Source organism: Rhinopithecus roxellana, chromosome 22 (assembly GCF_007565055.1).
Source record: "Rhinopithecus roxellana isolate Shanxi Qingling chromosome 22, ASM756505v1, whole genome shotgun sequence".
In the NCBI taxonomy this organism is placed as follows: domain Eukaryota; kingdom Metazoa; phylum Chordata; class Mammalia; order Primates; family Cercopithecidae; genus Rhinopithecus; species Rhinopithecus roxellana.
The window spans coordinates 3329-18603 of record NC_044570.1 but is presented as its reverse complement, the minus strand read 5'-3'; the positions used below and the strand labels follow the sequence as shown (position 1 = coordinate 18603).

The following is a 15275-nucleotide window of genomic DNA, read 5'->3' as shown; positions in this document are numbered from 1 at the left end:
GCCTTCCAGTACGCTCATTAGATAATTTTTTCTCACTCCTCTATAGGATCACTAAGATTCCAATTGTGTTTTCAACACTGCATTCCTTCCTATGAGGAGGAAGAATTCTGTTATCTGTTCAACAATTTTTTTTCCTTTTCACCCTCCCATTTTCAGGATTTTAGGAAAGACATGTGGTTCATCCATGGATATATCTGCTCTCTGTAAAGCTGCCCATTTTAGGACAACAGTGAGGGTTGGTTTAGGAGTGATGTGTTGTCTCTTCAGGTATGATTAAACACCTGAGTTAGATTTTGATATGTCGCTGTATATCCACCGAGGTCATCAGAGGACACCTGCTTATTTTTTTTGTGATTTGTCTAAGTCCCTGCAATGAGAAGAAAACTTGCACTCTTCTAGTATCACGTATATTGAATATTTCCTGCACAGGCAACAGTGAAGTTGGGGGTTTCTTTAGTGGCACAACAAGACAAGCTCATGAATGGCTGCTGGTGGTTCCAAATGAGGGTGGCAGGTAGGGCATTTAGAAGTTATATTTGAGTGTTCCTTAGGGGTTTGTCTCTGATTTTAATGAATTATCACTTTAAAACTTGCTTGGCATGACTGTTGAGAGGGCAGAGTCTGTTTTACAATGCCTAGAAAGATCTGGGTTGTCTCCTAAATCAAACTAAGCTTGTACAAAAGAAAAACAGAAAAGAAAAAAAAAAACTCAAACTCTTTTTTTGCCATCTGAAGAAAAGTTTTAACTGTTAAATAGTACTAAATTGAACATTTCCCTCAGAAAGCTAGGCCTGTCTGTCCTGGAGCTGGTAAGATTGTCATACCCTTGAGAAGTAGATAGATAAAAATAAATAAATAAATAAATAAATAAATAAATAAATAAATAAATAAATAAATAAAATAGGCTACTTTCTTTTTTCAGAGTCTCACGGTCAATGAAATTTCTGTGTTTCAGAATGTACACAGAGAGGTGCACACTGCACATTGTGATCTTCCTAAAGAAATAGAGAGAAAGTATCCCATACTCTTTTCCCTTTTTGAAGTAGCCCTGCTGATTAAAAAGATAAGGAAGATGTTTCTTCTTTTTGTATTCCTCTTGTCTTTTCTGAGCCTGGTGACTGACGTAGGTGTCCCCCATGGATGCAGGCCAAACCTTCACCTACAGTTCCAGAGGAGCTAGAAAGTAGGACAAGTAATGTTTACCTGCACAGGCTTTTGCTCTCCACTGGTGAATCTTTGCTGATTTCCTAAGCCTACTGAACCCAGAGGATTCCCCAAGTAACTTGGAAACCAAAAAAATGATTCTATAATCATTGGATTCAAGCAAGACAGTGTATAGAGTAAGAATTTCAATACTATTTCTGGGTTCCCTTGCTATGATCTAGAAAACATTGAAATTCCAGGAAATAAGAACCACTGACCTTGATACCTAAAATTCTCTTATAGTTTACATTTCAGTGCTGCTAGATGAAGAACGTGTATAGTTGGCTTTCATAAGATGGCAGTTAGCTAGAATATGTCTCCCAAAGGCACCTTCTTTCTGATTATTGAAAGTGGATATTTTCCTGTTTACAAATAGGGCAGAGAGTTTTACTCCTGTTAAGAGAGACATAGAAGAGACAGTAGTTAAATAACCAATGGTTTTGTGGCAAAGTACTAACAAAGCTTCCCACAGAGAAAAACCTCATCTCACTAGGCTGCATTTTAAGGTCTAAAATATTCATGAAAATGCAGAATCCTGGGTGTATATAGTCAATAGTCAGAAAAAGAAGGCCTAGGCTCTATTGCCTGATCTCACAGTATGTGTCTCTACAGAAAATAGGATGTATCTCACAAAGAACTCTTTAGATATATGTAGCAGTGCTGAGCTTTTTATAGAGAAATAACCACCCAAAGAGAAATTTTATTGGAATATATGCCATTCCATACAGTGCCATAAGTATCCCTCATTGGTAGAAAAGAAGACCTTTATTAAAAATTTTTAGACTACAATGTTGAATTCTTAACGTTTTGAAAAAAAAACACACAAAATAGTAACTATTTGTATTGCATTTCTCATTACTGACTTTTAGCAGTAAGATTATATCTCCAGGTCTCAACATTGCATACAAAGAAGAAATCAGAGACCCAGTAGCCACACAATGACCAAAAGAAAAAAAAAAAAAAGCAACAGAAAAGCTGGAATTTTTGGTGGCAACACTCTAATTGGCTGTCAGAAACTGGAGTTAGTTTTAAGGCCTTCACATAACAGTGTGGTGAATTCTTAACCGGAAACCTTCATTTAGATATCCTTTCAGTCCCGTGTGACAACTAGTTCTTTTGTTAAATAAAACAGGACAGAGGCAACACTTGATCAGTGGAGGGTTAGAGGAGACTGCCAATGTGTCTCTCAGCATCCTTTCTCCTAAGCCTTGTAAGTATGGCAGGAAAATCTGTTGGATTTCATCTGACACTGGCCCAGAGCTTTGTTTACTCTTGAGAAATAAATTTAAAAACACAACAAACAAACCAAAAAAGAAAAAAAACAACTGAGGACAAGATGCAGATATGAATATAAATAGAGGACAATAGATATGAACATAAATAGATGGACTCGGAAGGAAGAAAAATGTACTAACTAGCCTTGAAGAAAGCAAGTACTCATCTTTTCTGGGACCTGGACCTGCAACTACTAATAGCTGAAGTAATGACTCAGTTTGGCTCAGGAACTTGGCCTTGAGCCACACAAGAGTTAAAGGTGAAAGCACGGCCCAGGAAACCGGTCTGTGACCAGAGGCTAAAACGATAATTTCCAGAAACTTGACTCGTAGTCTAAAGCATGTTCAGTAATATACCATGCCCTAAGAAAAGAAAGTCAGGTGATTTCTCACCATGTATTCCAATCATATGTTCAGTTTAGGAGAATGATGACCAGGGAATTTGGTTCAGAAATATTTATTCTAAAAGATAAGCCTTTTGAACTCATAATTTTGTGTCTCTGTATTATTTGTGCCACTGTAAAGTCAAGGGCACCATCTCTGATAGTTCTGTGTCCTCTCTTGTGGGAGGGAAGCTGAGGCTGCCTCCTACCCCAGTAGACTCTGCATTCTAGGATATAAAAATAAGAAAAATGAACATTATTACAGAATTCTCTGTCATCCACATCTAATAAATGCTATTCTGATCTTATATATAGTAGTAGCCATAGATACAAATTAGAGCTTGCAAGAACAGTCTAGTACCCACCAGTCTGCTTTTATATTTACGCTTATGTGTGTATAAAATAATCACATTTGTTCAAGGAAATGTTTTATAATTCTTTTAAAGTTACAGTGCTTAAAAAATGCCATGATAATTTAAAGATACAGCTTGGACATTTCCAGATCTGCTTCCAAGCCTTCACATTGAGTGAAATTGTTTTGTGCTATGAAAATGGATTAGGGCATCTTGCACCTCATGATGTATTTGATTCGGCTTAGTTCTTGGGTCCTGAGCAGACAGACTGACAATTAAAACTCATTAATTTTATTTTCAACATACTTTACCATGGATTCTACCCCTTGGGGCTGAGCCCCAGATCATCCTCAGCACCTCACACTCTCTCTTATTCGCCTTTTCCAACTCCATCTTAATATTACAGTGAACAAGGGCCTTACATTCTTCTAGCACAACTGCATATATAAGGAAAGCTTCCTAATTTGAATCATAACCTCCTCGGTGAAGTTCCAGTCAAGAACACTTGAGAGACCAGGCCTTTGGCACACACCTCCCGTGCTGTCAACTTTCGCCCAGCAATTAACATTTCATTGGCAGATGCTTCACCCATGATTTTTGGAAATGTAACAGTAGAACATGCATCTGGATTCTGTCCAAAGGTCGTATAAGGGGTTTGGAACCATGCCTTTTTGGTTGCCCCACACTAGATCTCAAAGTGGCAGTATGGAAGCACCAAGTCCAATGGCAGGGCCATTGACTGATACACAATAGGCTTTTTAAACTGAATAAAAGTATTCACAAAGTTCTTCATGTTGTTCACCATTCAAAGCTTGCTCTGTTTCTGTCGTTCCTTAAATGCTTCACAAATACTCCAAATCAAGACCACAACTAAAGACACTTCCAGCTGCACTGAACAACACAAGCTTGCTGTCCTCTGCAGCAGCCCCTATTCAGAGCATTCACCATTTCTTTAATTATTTCTGTATTCAGTGCATTTTTTTCTGTCGATCTGGTTGATAGCAATATCTGGGTGAATCACTCCTCTTTCTTCACTACACTGTCCCTGTATGTGCTGGCATCTCTGTTAGCCTAAGGTGAAGTATATTTTCTTGACAAAAGACTGGTCTCTGCCATCATCAGTGACATGTCTTTTGCCATCTTTCACTCTTGGTACTGACGTACATGTGTCTGTTGTTCCAGTGGCTGCTAATGAGTCTATTAATACCATTATAGCTTTTTGGGGAGCTGAGCCTGTGGCCATGGAAGCAGTAACTGAGCCAGACATCTGAGACATTAGTGGCTGTAGCAGGGTCCTGTTCTCCATTCCAGCCTGTTCTGCACTGGGACCTGACAAAGTGTCCCTGACTGGTTCCCTTCTGTCACCTTGAAGCCCCACCACGTCCTGCTGATCTACTGCAATAGGGTCCAGTTTCTTGAGTTCCTGAAAGCCGCTCACAGTTTTCTTGTTGTCAATAGGACTGTCAGGTGCAAATGTCTTGAGAGTGAATTTGTTAACTCCATATCCTTTGCGTCAGTGAGAAGTGAAGCTGCCTTTCTCCTAACGTTCTTGATGGCAGCAAATAACTGGCTGCTTTTGGATCCGTGTTATTTGCCAGTCACTAGCGTTTTAGGAGAACTCTTAGTATAGTCCACTTTGGTAGATCTGGAAGTTCTTCTTCTGGCATTGTTTGAACACATTCTACTTGTCCTGGTCCATTCTAGTTTTTTCTGTTTCTCAGTCTGTCGTCTATTAAAATCATGCATACATTTTTCACAGTTCATGAGGTGTTGTTCTGGTTCCCAAGTGTCATCCTGTTTGTCATAACCTTTCCACCGAACGAAATCCACTGTATTCCCATTTTGTCTTGTCTTTTGTCAACAATTGTTTCAACCTCAAACTCCTGGGAAGCCATGAAGAAAGAACAGGGTTGGAGCAGTTGCTGTGCCAACTTTGTTTCAGTTGCCTCTCCACCTAGCCACTTCTTTCTGCCACCAGTGCTTCACCAGGTTCTGCATATGGATGAGGCCCTAGTGCAACAGCTTAGGCTTGTCTCATGGTGCATGATAGCTTGCTCAGTAGCCTCAGGGAAGACTAGTTAAATACACAGCCCCTACCCTCTTTTGTAGTACAGAAAGCATTCTTCCTGCCGGTTACCCTTTTCTGTTTTCTTTGTTTAATTGTGGTTGCTATGATGATTATATTGCACATTCTAATGTTATAACAATTTTTAAAGTTATACTAGTTTACATTTAGTAACATACAAAACTGTTACTCCCATGTAACTTAACTGCACTGTTTCATTTACTGAGTTATCAAAATTATTACCTGCATTGCATGTCACAAACAAAAATTAGTCATAGATTGTTTTATTAAATATATTATTGTTTTAAGTTATATTGAGAACAAATTGTGGAGGTGCACATTGTTAATGATTTCATCTTGGATAATTTTCATGTATTTTTCTTTACCTTAAATTTGCTTATTCGTATGGCTTTTGAGTGTATGTTCTTTCTACCCTGAAGTACTCCATAAGACATTTCTTTTTTCTTTCTTCTTTCTTTCTTTTTTCTTTGAGACAGGATCTGGCTCTGTCACCCAGGCTGTGGAGTGCAGTGGTGGGATCTGGGTTCACTGCAAGCTCCGCCCTCTCAGGTTCCCGCCAATCTCCTGCCTCATCCTCCCGAGTAGCTGGGACTAAGAAGACAGATAAGACAGATTAGAAGTCCACTGGTTATTTTTGAAGGTCCCTTTTGCGTGACTAGCTACTCCCTTGCTTCTCTTGAAAATCCCAAAATTCTCTTTGTATTTGTTTCTCGACGGTAATTATCAGGTAATTTTGAGTTTCTTTCTTTGAGTTTCTGTTACTTGGAGTTTGTGGAACCTGTTGGATGCTTATTCATCATCTTAAATTGTTGCATATTTTACAAGTATTTCATGAAATTGTCTCCTTGAATCTTTGTCTCTTCTTTTGAACTTCCAAAATGCATAATTATGGCTGCTTTGTTGCTGTACCTCAGTTTCTAGGCTGACCCATTCCAGCCTGTGTTGCTGACCACTATATTGTTGACGGCCTGCCATGGGTGTGTATCACAGTGTGAGGCCAGTTTGTCAGTTGGTCTCGGAAGAATGATGCATCCCAGAGCTCAATTCCCTGACTTCAATCATTGCAGTCTCATTAGTGCACCACAATGTAGCAATCTCTAATTGTGAGGCATGACCAAGAAAAATTAAGGAAGTGGATGCAAACAGTTTGAAGCAAACTTTTAAAAGTGAAAGTAAAAAACTCTTCACATTGGTGGTGGATTGCAAGTGGTTTGCCCTACTATGAGGCTGGGATTTACTGTTTCTAACAGGCAGAGAAGTCAAGGACTGGTGTCTTGGAGTAAGCATTATTCAGCTTGACCCTGACTCTTGTACTTGGATTCATCGGGACATGAAGTGATGACTTACAGAAGCTACTGAGCTCAGCCTTGCCCACTTGACCGTGAACTAAGAAGGAGTTGAAGTGTTAGCTTGGCCTGAGACATTGGCCTAGGACCAATCACAGGCTTAAGTAATGTCTCATGGCCACCAATAATTAAGGAGTCTTGATGATGCAAAGTTCAAGTAGGAAGAAATGGTTAATAAGCAAAAGAAGAAATCTCTCCCCAATAAAGAGGGGATTTTTGAGAGTTTCCAACAATACAGCTGGGTCAGGTTATTTTATGAACTGGAAAGTATTAAATATTTGGAGGTATTTGTGGACTGTCTTGAAGGAAGCACTACTCAGCTCAGTTCAGTGTCTGTCCTGGGAAAAATGGGACGTGAAAATAAACGCTTTGTCTGGAACATTAGGCTGAGGAAAAAAAGAAGCTGAAGGGATAATTAATATATATTTGCCCTCACATTCCCAAAGTATATCCAAGTAGAATAGGAAAGTATTACATGAAAGCCCAATGGAATCTACCGTGTATCAAACTCACAAAGGGAGACCGAAGTCTGTATTTTCTTGAAAAACAGCTGGTTATGTGAATGAAAGAAGCCTTTTATTCCTTTGGTCTTGTTCCCTTATCTGTGTAGCTGTGATAGGTTTTAGTTAAAAATGACAAAGGACATTTTCATGTTTTACCTTGGGTTTTCTTATTAGTGTAGATGTGGATATATCTTTAGGCTATCCTCCTCTTCAATTTTTTTTATCGGTTGTCCAGCATACGTTTTCAGGCTGTTCCTGTGTATAAAAGTGTTTCACCAAAAGCCTTTTCTGGCTTCCTCATTTTTTCTCTCTCACACTTCATTAAGGCAATTTGGTGTATTTTGTAGTTTAAACAAAGATTGTGTTAAGGGCTTTTCTGTGCAGTTTTCCACTTTTGTCATGGAATCAAGGTTCACTTTAGAGTTCATGTGAAATTTCTGTATTAGCTATGTTACTTTCTTTTTTTTTTAAATATATGATTCCAAATAAAGGAATACATTGTTTTAATTCTTAGAACACTACATTTCAAGACTCGAGTCCTGGGATTTTCTTTTTAATAGGTGTAAGGTTGTAAAATATGTTTGGTTTGGCGTATGTCCTGCTTTCTGCCATAGAACTCCTAAAATCTTTGGAATGTCGAAAGTGCTGTCTTTTAAGATAATAATGTTGACTGACAGCTGCATGCTTTCAATCAAATGAAAAGATAAAGGCGTGAATGAGGGTAGGGACTCTCGGGTTCCCTCTGCATCATTCTGAAATGGGAGAGGTGCTGCAGGTAATGGCAGCAGCAGCCCCTGTAGACAGGCTGATGCAAACATACCAGGTGCAATGAGGAGGTGAAGCCAGGGCTGTGTGCACTCTGTGAAAGTGCTGGAAACTGAGAAAAGGCAGAAACCACACTCACATCCAAGTCCAAGTAGCAGGAGCCCCACCTACTCAGGAGCAATGGCAGCTGACCCACCACAGATGCAGACTCAGGCATCCCTCAGCTTTCCGAGGCCTGGGAATCCATTTTTCCAACAAAGGCCCTGAAGCATCTTCTCCCATTGCCTGGCCTCTCCAAGCTCCCATGCCCACTCTGACATTGTGCAGCCATCATCCACACATTCCTGGCTGGTGAAGCAATGCCCTAGAGATCCTGTGACAAAGGTCATATTCATCCCAAGTGGTCAGTGGATTATTCAATCATGCCTATATAATGGAGTCTCCATCGAAACCAATAGGAAAGGATTCAGAGAGCTTCTGGACAGCTGAACATGTAGAGCGTTCTAGAAAATTATATGCACTTAAAAACAGACACCTATAACTTTAAGTGTCATACTGAATATAAGAGTCTTTTCTTCATTTTGAAAGAAGCTTCAGCCTTAGCCTTTAATAGTGTGTCCAGAGTTGTAATTTATTAATTAGAACATACTCTCAGTTAATCTACATCTGCACAGGATAAACATTAAAACGTGGAAATTTCTACAAGAATGATTCCATAATTCAATAATATGATGCAACAAGTTTCACTTTACTGAGATAAAGGTTTGTTTTTGTTAACTGAGTGAGAACTAGATATTTATGAAATAAAAGAAAATCAAGTGATATCTCAGCATAAATTCTAACCCTATGTTTAGGAGAATGATCAGCAGTGAATTTGTGTCTCTGAGATACATTTGCCACTATAAAGTCAAAGTCACCATCTCTGGTAATTCTGTATCTTTTTTCTTTCTTTTTTAGTGGGGAGGGAGTAGAGCCTGCCTGATACCTAGGAGACTCTGCATTCTAGGATATAAAAATAGAAAAACAAACATTATTACATAAATCTCTGTCATCCACATCTAATATAAAACAATTCTGGTCTTAAGTATAGTAGAAGTCATAGATAAAACTTAGATCTTCCAAAAACAGTCTAGTACTCATCAGTCTCCTTCTATATTTGGGCTTGTACGTGCATAAAATAATCACATTAAGGCAAAGAGGCTGGTTTGTTACTTATTTTAAAGTTGCAGTGCTTAAAAATTCTTTGATAATATAAATACGCAGCTCGGACATTTTCTGTTCTCCCTTCAGGCCTTAGCTATGGGTGAAACTGTTTAGGGCTATGGAGATGGATTAGGGCATCTTTCAAATTATGATATATTTGGATCAGCTCAGTTCTCATGTCCTGAGCAGACAGACTGACAATTAAACTCATCAATTGTATTTTGCACGTCCTTTAGCATGGATTCAATCCCTTTGGCTGAGCCCCAGATTTACTTCAGCATTCATACTCTGTCTCTTTGGCCTGTTTCAACTTCATCTTGATATTACAGCATACAAGGGCCTTTCATTTGTCCAACGCAACTCAATTATGAGACAGAGTCCTTCAGTTATATCATAACCTATGGGGTGACACTTGCAAAGAGACCTGAGAGACCAGGCCTGTGACACATGCCTCCTGTCTTCTCCGCTTTTGCCCAACAATTAACATTTCATTGACAGAGTCTTCATCCATTCATTTGGTAAGTGTAACAGTAGAGTAGCCATCTGCATTCTGTCAAAATGTCATATAAAGGGTTTGAAACCAAGCCATTTCATTAGTTCACAGGAAAACACAAAGAGGCAGTGTGGACACACCTATTCCAAATGATGGGCCGCTGACTGATACAACAATAGGCTTTTTTTGTTTGTTTGTTTGTTTTGTTTTTTTGAGACGGAGTCTCGCTCTGTCGCCCAGGCTGGAGTGCAGTGGCCCGATCTCAGCTCACTGCAAGCTCCACCTCCCAGATTCACGCCATTCTCCTGCCTGAGCCTCCCGAGTAGCTGGGACTACAGGCGCCCGCCACCTCGCCCGGCTAGTTTTTTGTATTTTTTAGTAGAGACGGGGTTTCACAGTGTAGACCAGGATGGTCTCGATCTCCTGACCTCGTGATCCGCCCGTCTCGGCCTCCCAAAGTGCTGGGATTACAGGCTTGAGCCACCGCGCCCAGCCAACAATAGGCTTCTTAAATTGATTGAAAGTATTCACAAAGTTCTTGCTGGTGTCTGCCGTTTGAAGGCTTGTTCTGTTTCTACCATTCCTTAAATGCTTCACAAAGTACCCAAAATCAAGAACACAGCAAAAGACACTTCCAGCAACACTGAACATCATGAAATTGCTGTCATCTGCAGTAGCGTTAATCTGAGCATTAGCCATTTCTTTAATTACTAATGTATTCTGTGCACTTTTTTTCTGTCGAACATGTTGATACCAATATCTGGTTGAATCCATCCTCTTTCTTCACTCCAATGTCTCTGTATGTCCCTGCACTTTCTGTTAGGCTTATGGTGAAGTTTATCTTCTTGACAAAAGGCTAGTCTCTGACATCGGCGGTAACATTTCTTTGCCCACCTTTCACTCTTGGAACTAATGTATGTAGGTCTGTTTTACCATTAGCTGCTAATGGGCCCATTAGTACCAATATATCTTTTTTGGTTCCTGAGTTTTCAGTCATGCAAGCAGTAACTGAGCCAGACATCTGAGAAAATAGTAGGCAAATCTGGGTCTTGTTCTCTATTCCACACTGTCATGCCCTCTGATCTCATAAAACTGTGACAAGCTTCCCTTTCGCCTCTTTGAAGACCACTGTATCCTGCTGATTTGCTGCAATAGGGTCCATACTCTTGACTTCCTGAATGACACTCACTGTGTTCTTGTTGTTAAAGGGCCTGTGAAGGGCAAGTGTCTTTCTTTATAGTTGGATTTACTAGTTCCATATGCTTTGAGTCGGAGAGAGGTGATGCTGGGTTTCTGCTAACTTTCTGGCTGGCAGCACACAACTGAATGCTTTTGAACTTGTGGTGTTTGTCAGTGACTAGCATTTTAGGAGCATTCTTAGAAAAATGGGGTTGGTAGACCTAGAGGTTCCTCTTCTGGCATTGTTTGAGAAAGTTCTACTTGTTCTGGTCCATGCCATTTTTTTTTTTCCTGTTTTTCAAACTTTCTTTTCTTAAATCATATATACATTTTTCACTGGAGCTGCTCTGGCTTCCAAGTGTTATCCAGGTTCTCCTAACCTTTGCAATACCAAATACTTTTGTTTGGTTGTTTGTTAGACAGAGTGTTGCTCTATCACCCAGTGGGAGTACAGTGGCACATTTGTACAATCTTGGCTCACTGCAAGAGAAGGCAGTGCAAGAGAATGCACTGGTCAGAGGCAACGTTGTGTTGAATACCATAGTGGTGAATAAAGCATGTTGTGAGGCCATGAATGGCAGCCTTGACAGAAGCATTGTGTGCAGAAAGGGGAAACTCATATCCAAAGTATGTGTCTATTCCAATGAGGACAAGTCTCTGCCCTTTCCTTGGTGAAAGAGGTCCTATATAATTAATCTGGCACCAGTAGCTGACTGATTACCCAGAAAAACTGGGCCGTACTGAGGGCTCAGTTTTGTTCTGTGCTCCTCATAAACTGGGCACTCAGCAGTGGCCACAGTCAGGTCAGGCTTTGTGAGTGGAAGTCTGTGTGGTTGAGCACATGTGTAACCTCAATTCCTGCCACCAAGTCCATTTTTTTCATGGACCCATCACGCAATGAGAGGGGTGGCTGAGGAAAGAGGCAGAGTGGTGTCCCCAAAACCAGTGTTTCTCTCCACTTGATTTTTAAATTCTTTATCCACTGAAGTGTCACATTGGCAAACACTCATATGGAATACAAATATTTTGACAGCTTTTGACAATCACAAAGGTCCATCCACATACCTCTTTCCCAAATCTCTTTGCCACCAATATCCTAATCTTGCATCTCCCAAGTTTTGACATCCAGCCAAACCACTGAGTTTGGACAAAGAATCATTATAAAGTCGGAAATCTGATCATTTCTCCTCCAATGCAAAGTGCACAACCAGGTTTGCTGTGCAAAGTTTTGTCCACTGGGAGGATTTCTACTCACTGCTCTCCTTTAGGTGTCCTAGAAAGGGGCTCTAGTGCTTCAGCTGTCCAATTTCAGGTAGGGACTGCATATCGTTGAGAACCATCTGTGAACCAGGACCCTGTCTTTTCTTCCTCTGTCAACTGATCATAGGGATCTTCTCATGAGGTCATCTGTACAGGCTGAAGGATAGAAGGTGGGGTGGCTGGAGTAGAGATTGTGGCCATTTGAGCCACTTTCTCTTGTAATGTAGTTGTGCCTTAGCACCTGCTGAAGCCTGGTCACATGCATACCACATCCATTTGATGATGAAATGCTGCTGTGCACAACTTGCTTTATGACTCGATGTTTCAGAAAGCACCAAGGTCATGATAGGCAGCGTAGTTCACATGGTGACATGATGACCAAGAGTCAAATGTTCAGTTTCTAGCTAAGCCCAGCAATGGGTCAAAAGCTCTGTCTCCAAAGAATAGGAGTTTTCTGCAGAAGATGACAGTGCCTTGCTTAAATATCCTAAAGGGCTACGCTGTGATTCACCTGTTGGAGCACTGCCTAGTACTGTCACATATTTGGCATTATAAATGAAACTTCAAAAAGCCATTTCACCATTTATTAATCCAGCTGCTTCAGGATAACGGGAAACATGGTAAGACTGGTAGGTTTAATAAGCAGGACACTGCTGCCACAGTTCTGTAGCTGTGGGCTCCAAACAGCATTCCTGTCTGCCACTGAAACCTCAAGCACCATTGAATCTGCTGGCTCCTGTGGCCCCAGCGGTAGAGGGGTTTGCACCAGAGCCTGCAGTGGTTACATAGTCTTTTCCTGTTTGTGGAAGCCCCTGAAAGTGAGCAGCCCTTTGGGTCACTCAATAAGTGGGCCAAGGGGACATTTTCAAATGAAAAATGTACTGCCAAAAAATCGGAATAGGCCTTGTTGGCATTGTGCCTCTTTCTGGGTTAGAAGATGGGCCTCATACAACAACTTGTTCTTTATCCTGGAAAAGATATTTTGACAGGCTTCAAAAGGCTGGACCCCTGGGAACATTACAGAGGGAGAAGGTCTCTGAATTTTAATCAGATTTATTTCCCATTCTCTGGTACATAATTGTCTCTCCAATAATTCAAATGTGTTTGCTACTTCTTGCTCAATCGTCAAATCAGCCTAATTTTGTCAATTTGATGGACCGATGTGCTATCTTACAGAAGCGAAAAGCAATCAAAGTCTCTCTGAATTATGATGGGAAGCCAGAGTTAATGTACCCCTGAGGAAGGGTAATAAATGCATATTGCTGGCCTTGCAAGCTGAACACAAATTGCCTCTGGTAGTCATTATAGACAGGAATAAAGTAAAGGGCACTGGCCAAGTGAATGGCTCCATACCACGTGCCAGGAGATTTATTAATTTGCTCAAAGAATAAACCACATCTAGTACATCAGCTGCAAGTGGATTCACAGCTTTGTTAAGTTATGATACTCCAATGTCATTCTCCAAGTTCCACCTGTCTTCTGCACAGGCCAAAAGGGAGAGTTAAATGAGGATGTGCTGGTAATTGCCACCCCAGCATCTTTGAAATTTTTGATGGTGACACCCATCTTCACAATCTTCTCAAGGTTTTGATATTTTTTCTTATTTGCTGTCTTTCTAGGTAGGGACAGCTCTAGTGGCTTTCATTTGACCTTTTGTATTGTCGCAGCCCTCACCATGCAAGTCAGGGAAATGTGGGATTCTGCCAGTTGCTATGTATATCTATGCCAGTTATGCATTTTGCCACTGGGAAAATGACCACAGTATGACTCCAGTCCCTCATTGGACACTCTGTAAATCTGACCTAATAAGCTAGAGCTCTATTAAATACCTGACCTCCCTGAGCTCCTACTTCAACTGTGGGACCACCATAACGTTTTGGGGCCCCTGCAACCCACATCAGCATGAAGCTAGTGTCGAGTAGTTTCTGAAAAGTCTGATTATTTCCCTTTCCCTAATGTACAGCTGCCTTGGGAAAAGACTGGATGTTTCCTTGGGGAAAGATGGTAAAGATTCACTGCATAAATATTAAGTTCTGTAGTGGGTTTCTTGGTCAAGGGAACCCAGCCTCCCCTTAATTCAATGAGTTCTTTTCCTTTAAACTGGCTCTAGTCTGGAAATTCGTGGAGGGGCTGAACTTCTCTTGTTTCATCATTCAGAATAGTCTTTTGTCCTTTGACCCAGAGATTTCTGTATGAATAACCTAAGTATGAATGCAGTAGGCTTTCCACCAATTTCACTTCCATGAACACCATGATTAATTCACTAATGACAGAGCTAAACAGGAGTCACATTATTCTGACTGCCACTATCCCTTAGCTGTGCCCACATTGCCTTGGAAGGTTGAGTGCTGCCACTTGACCCCTGTCACATTGGGAACCAATTTTTCTCATCGTATTTAAATTTTGGATTTGAGTTACTGTGGTTTCCAGAGAAGAGAAATTACAGAGCTATTCAGAAGTGCAGGTGCTGACCTCTTAAATCTGTTTCACAAGGCATTGGTGAAGATATGTGTTCTGGAACCTACCAGATTGGATGAGTAAGTCTAAAGGGTGAGTCTACTTCACCTTCCCAATCTCCCTAAGCCTTTGGATATCCTCTTCTCCATTAAACCAATGTAGGCCAGGCATTTCCAACTCACTCACAGAGGGCCATCTTTTAATCCATATTTCAATTAACTAAGCTAACTAAGCAAATCAACTGTTAGATCTTTTGTTTGTTTGTTTGTTTGTTTGTTTGTTTTTTTTTTTAGCTCATTACACTGCCTCATTAAACACAAAGTCATACTTCATGGACCCTAATCAGTAAATTCAGCCTCATACAACTCTATGTTCCTTCCACCATAATCCTGTACACATATCCATTCCCATGCCTGTTTTTGAGATTGATGTGCATATAAAGGAGGTCACTCAAACATTTATGTGTGTATGCCGGTGTGCCACACTGCCTCATGGGTTACACTCTCTACCTCACCTCTAGGAGCCTGCCACAGCTTTGTAGCCTGGTCTAGAAACAAACAGAGGTGTTCAGGATGGCTCCTGAGAAGAATCAACATTATCTTGACTGGCAACTGCCTCAGGAGAGGCCATATATCTTGCCTGAGCCAGTGCTTGGCTTATCTCCTCAGACTGACTTGGAAAGACTGATGGCAGCATGGATCAGAAGGACGATGTTGTCCCTTCTGGAGATGAGAAATCTTTTCTTTTTGGCAAAAAGCTTCATCAGATTT

At 40.7% G+C, this 15275-nt stretch overlaps 1 pseudogene; it reads right to left on the bottom strand.

Annotated features, from left to right (window-relative positions):
• Positions 1-3488: 3488 nt before the first annotated feature.
• LOC115895632 lies at positions 3489-5108 on the bottom strand (annotated as a pseudogene).
• Positions 5109-15275: the final 10167 nt, after the last annotated feature.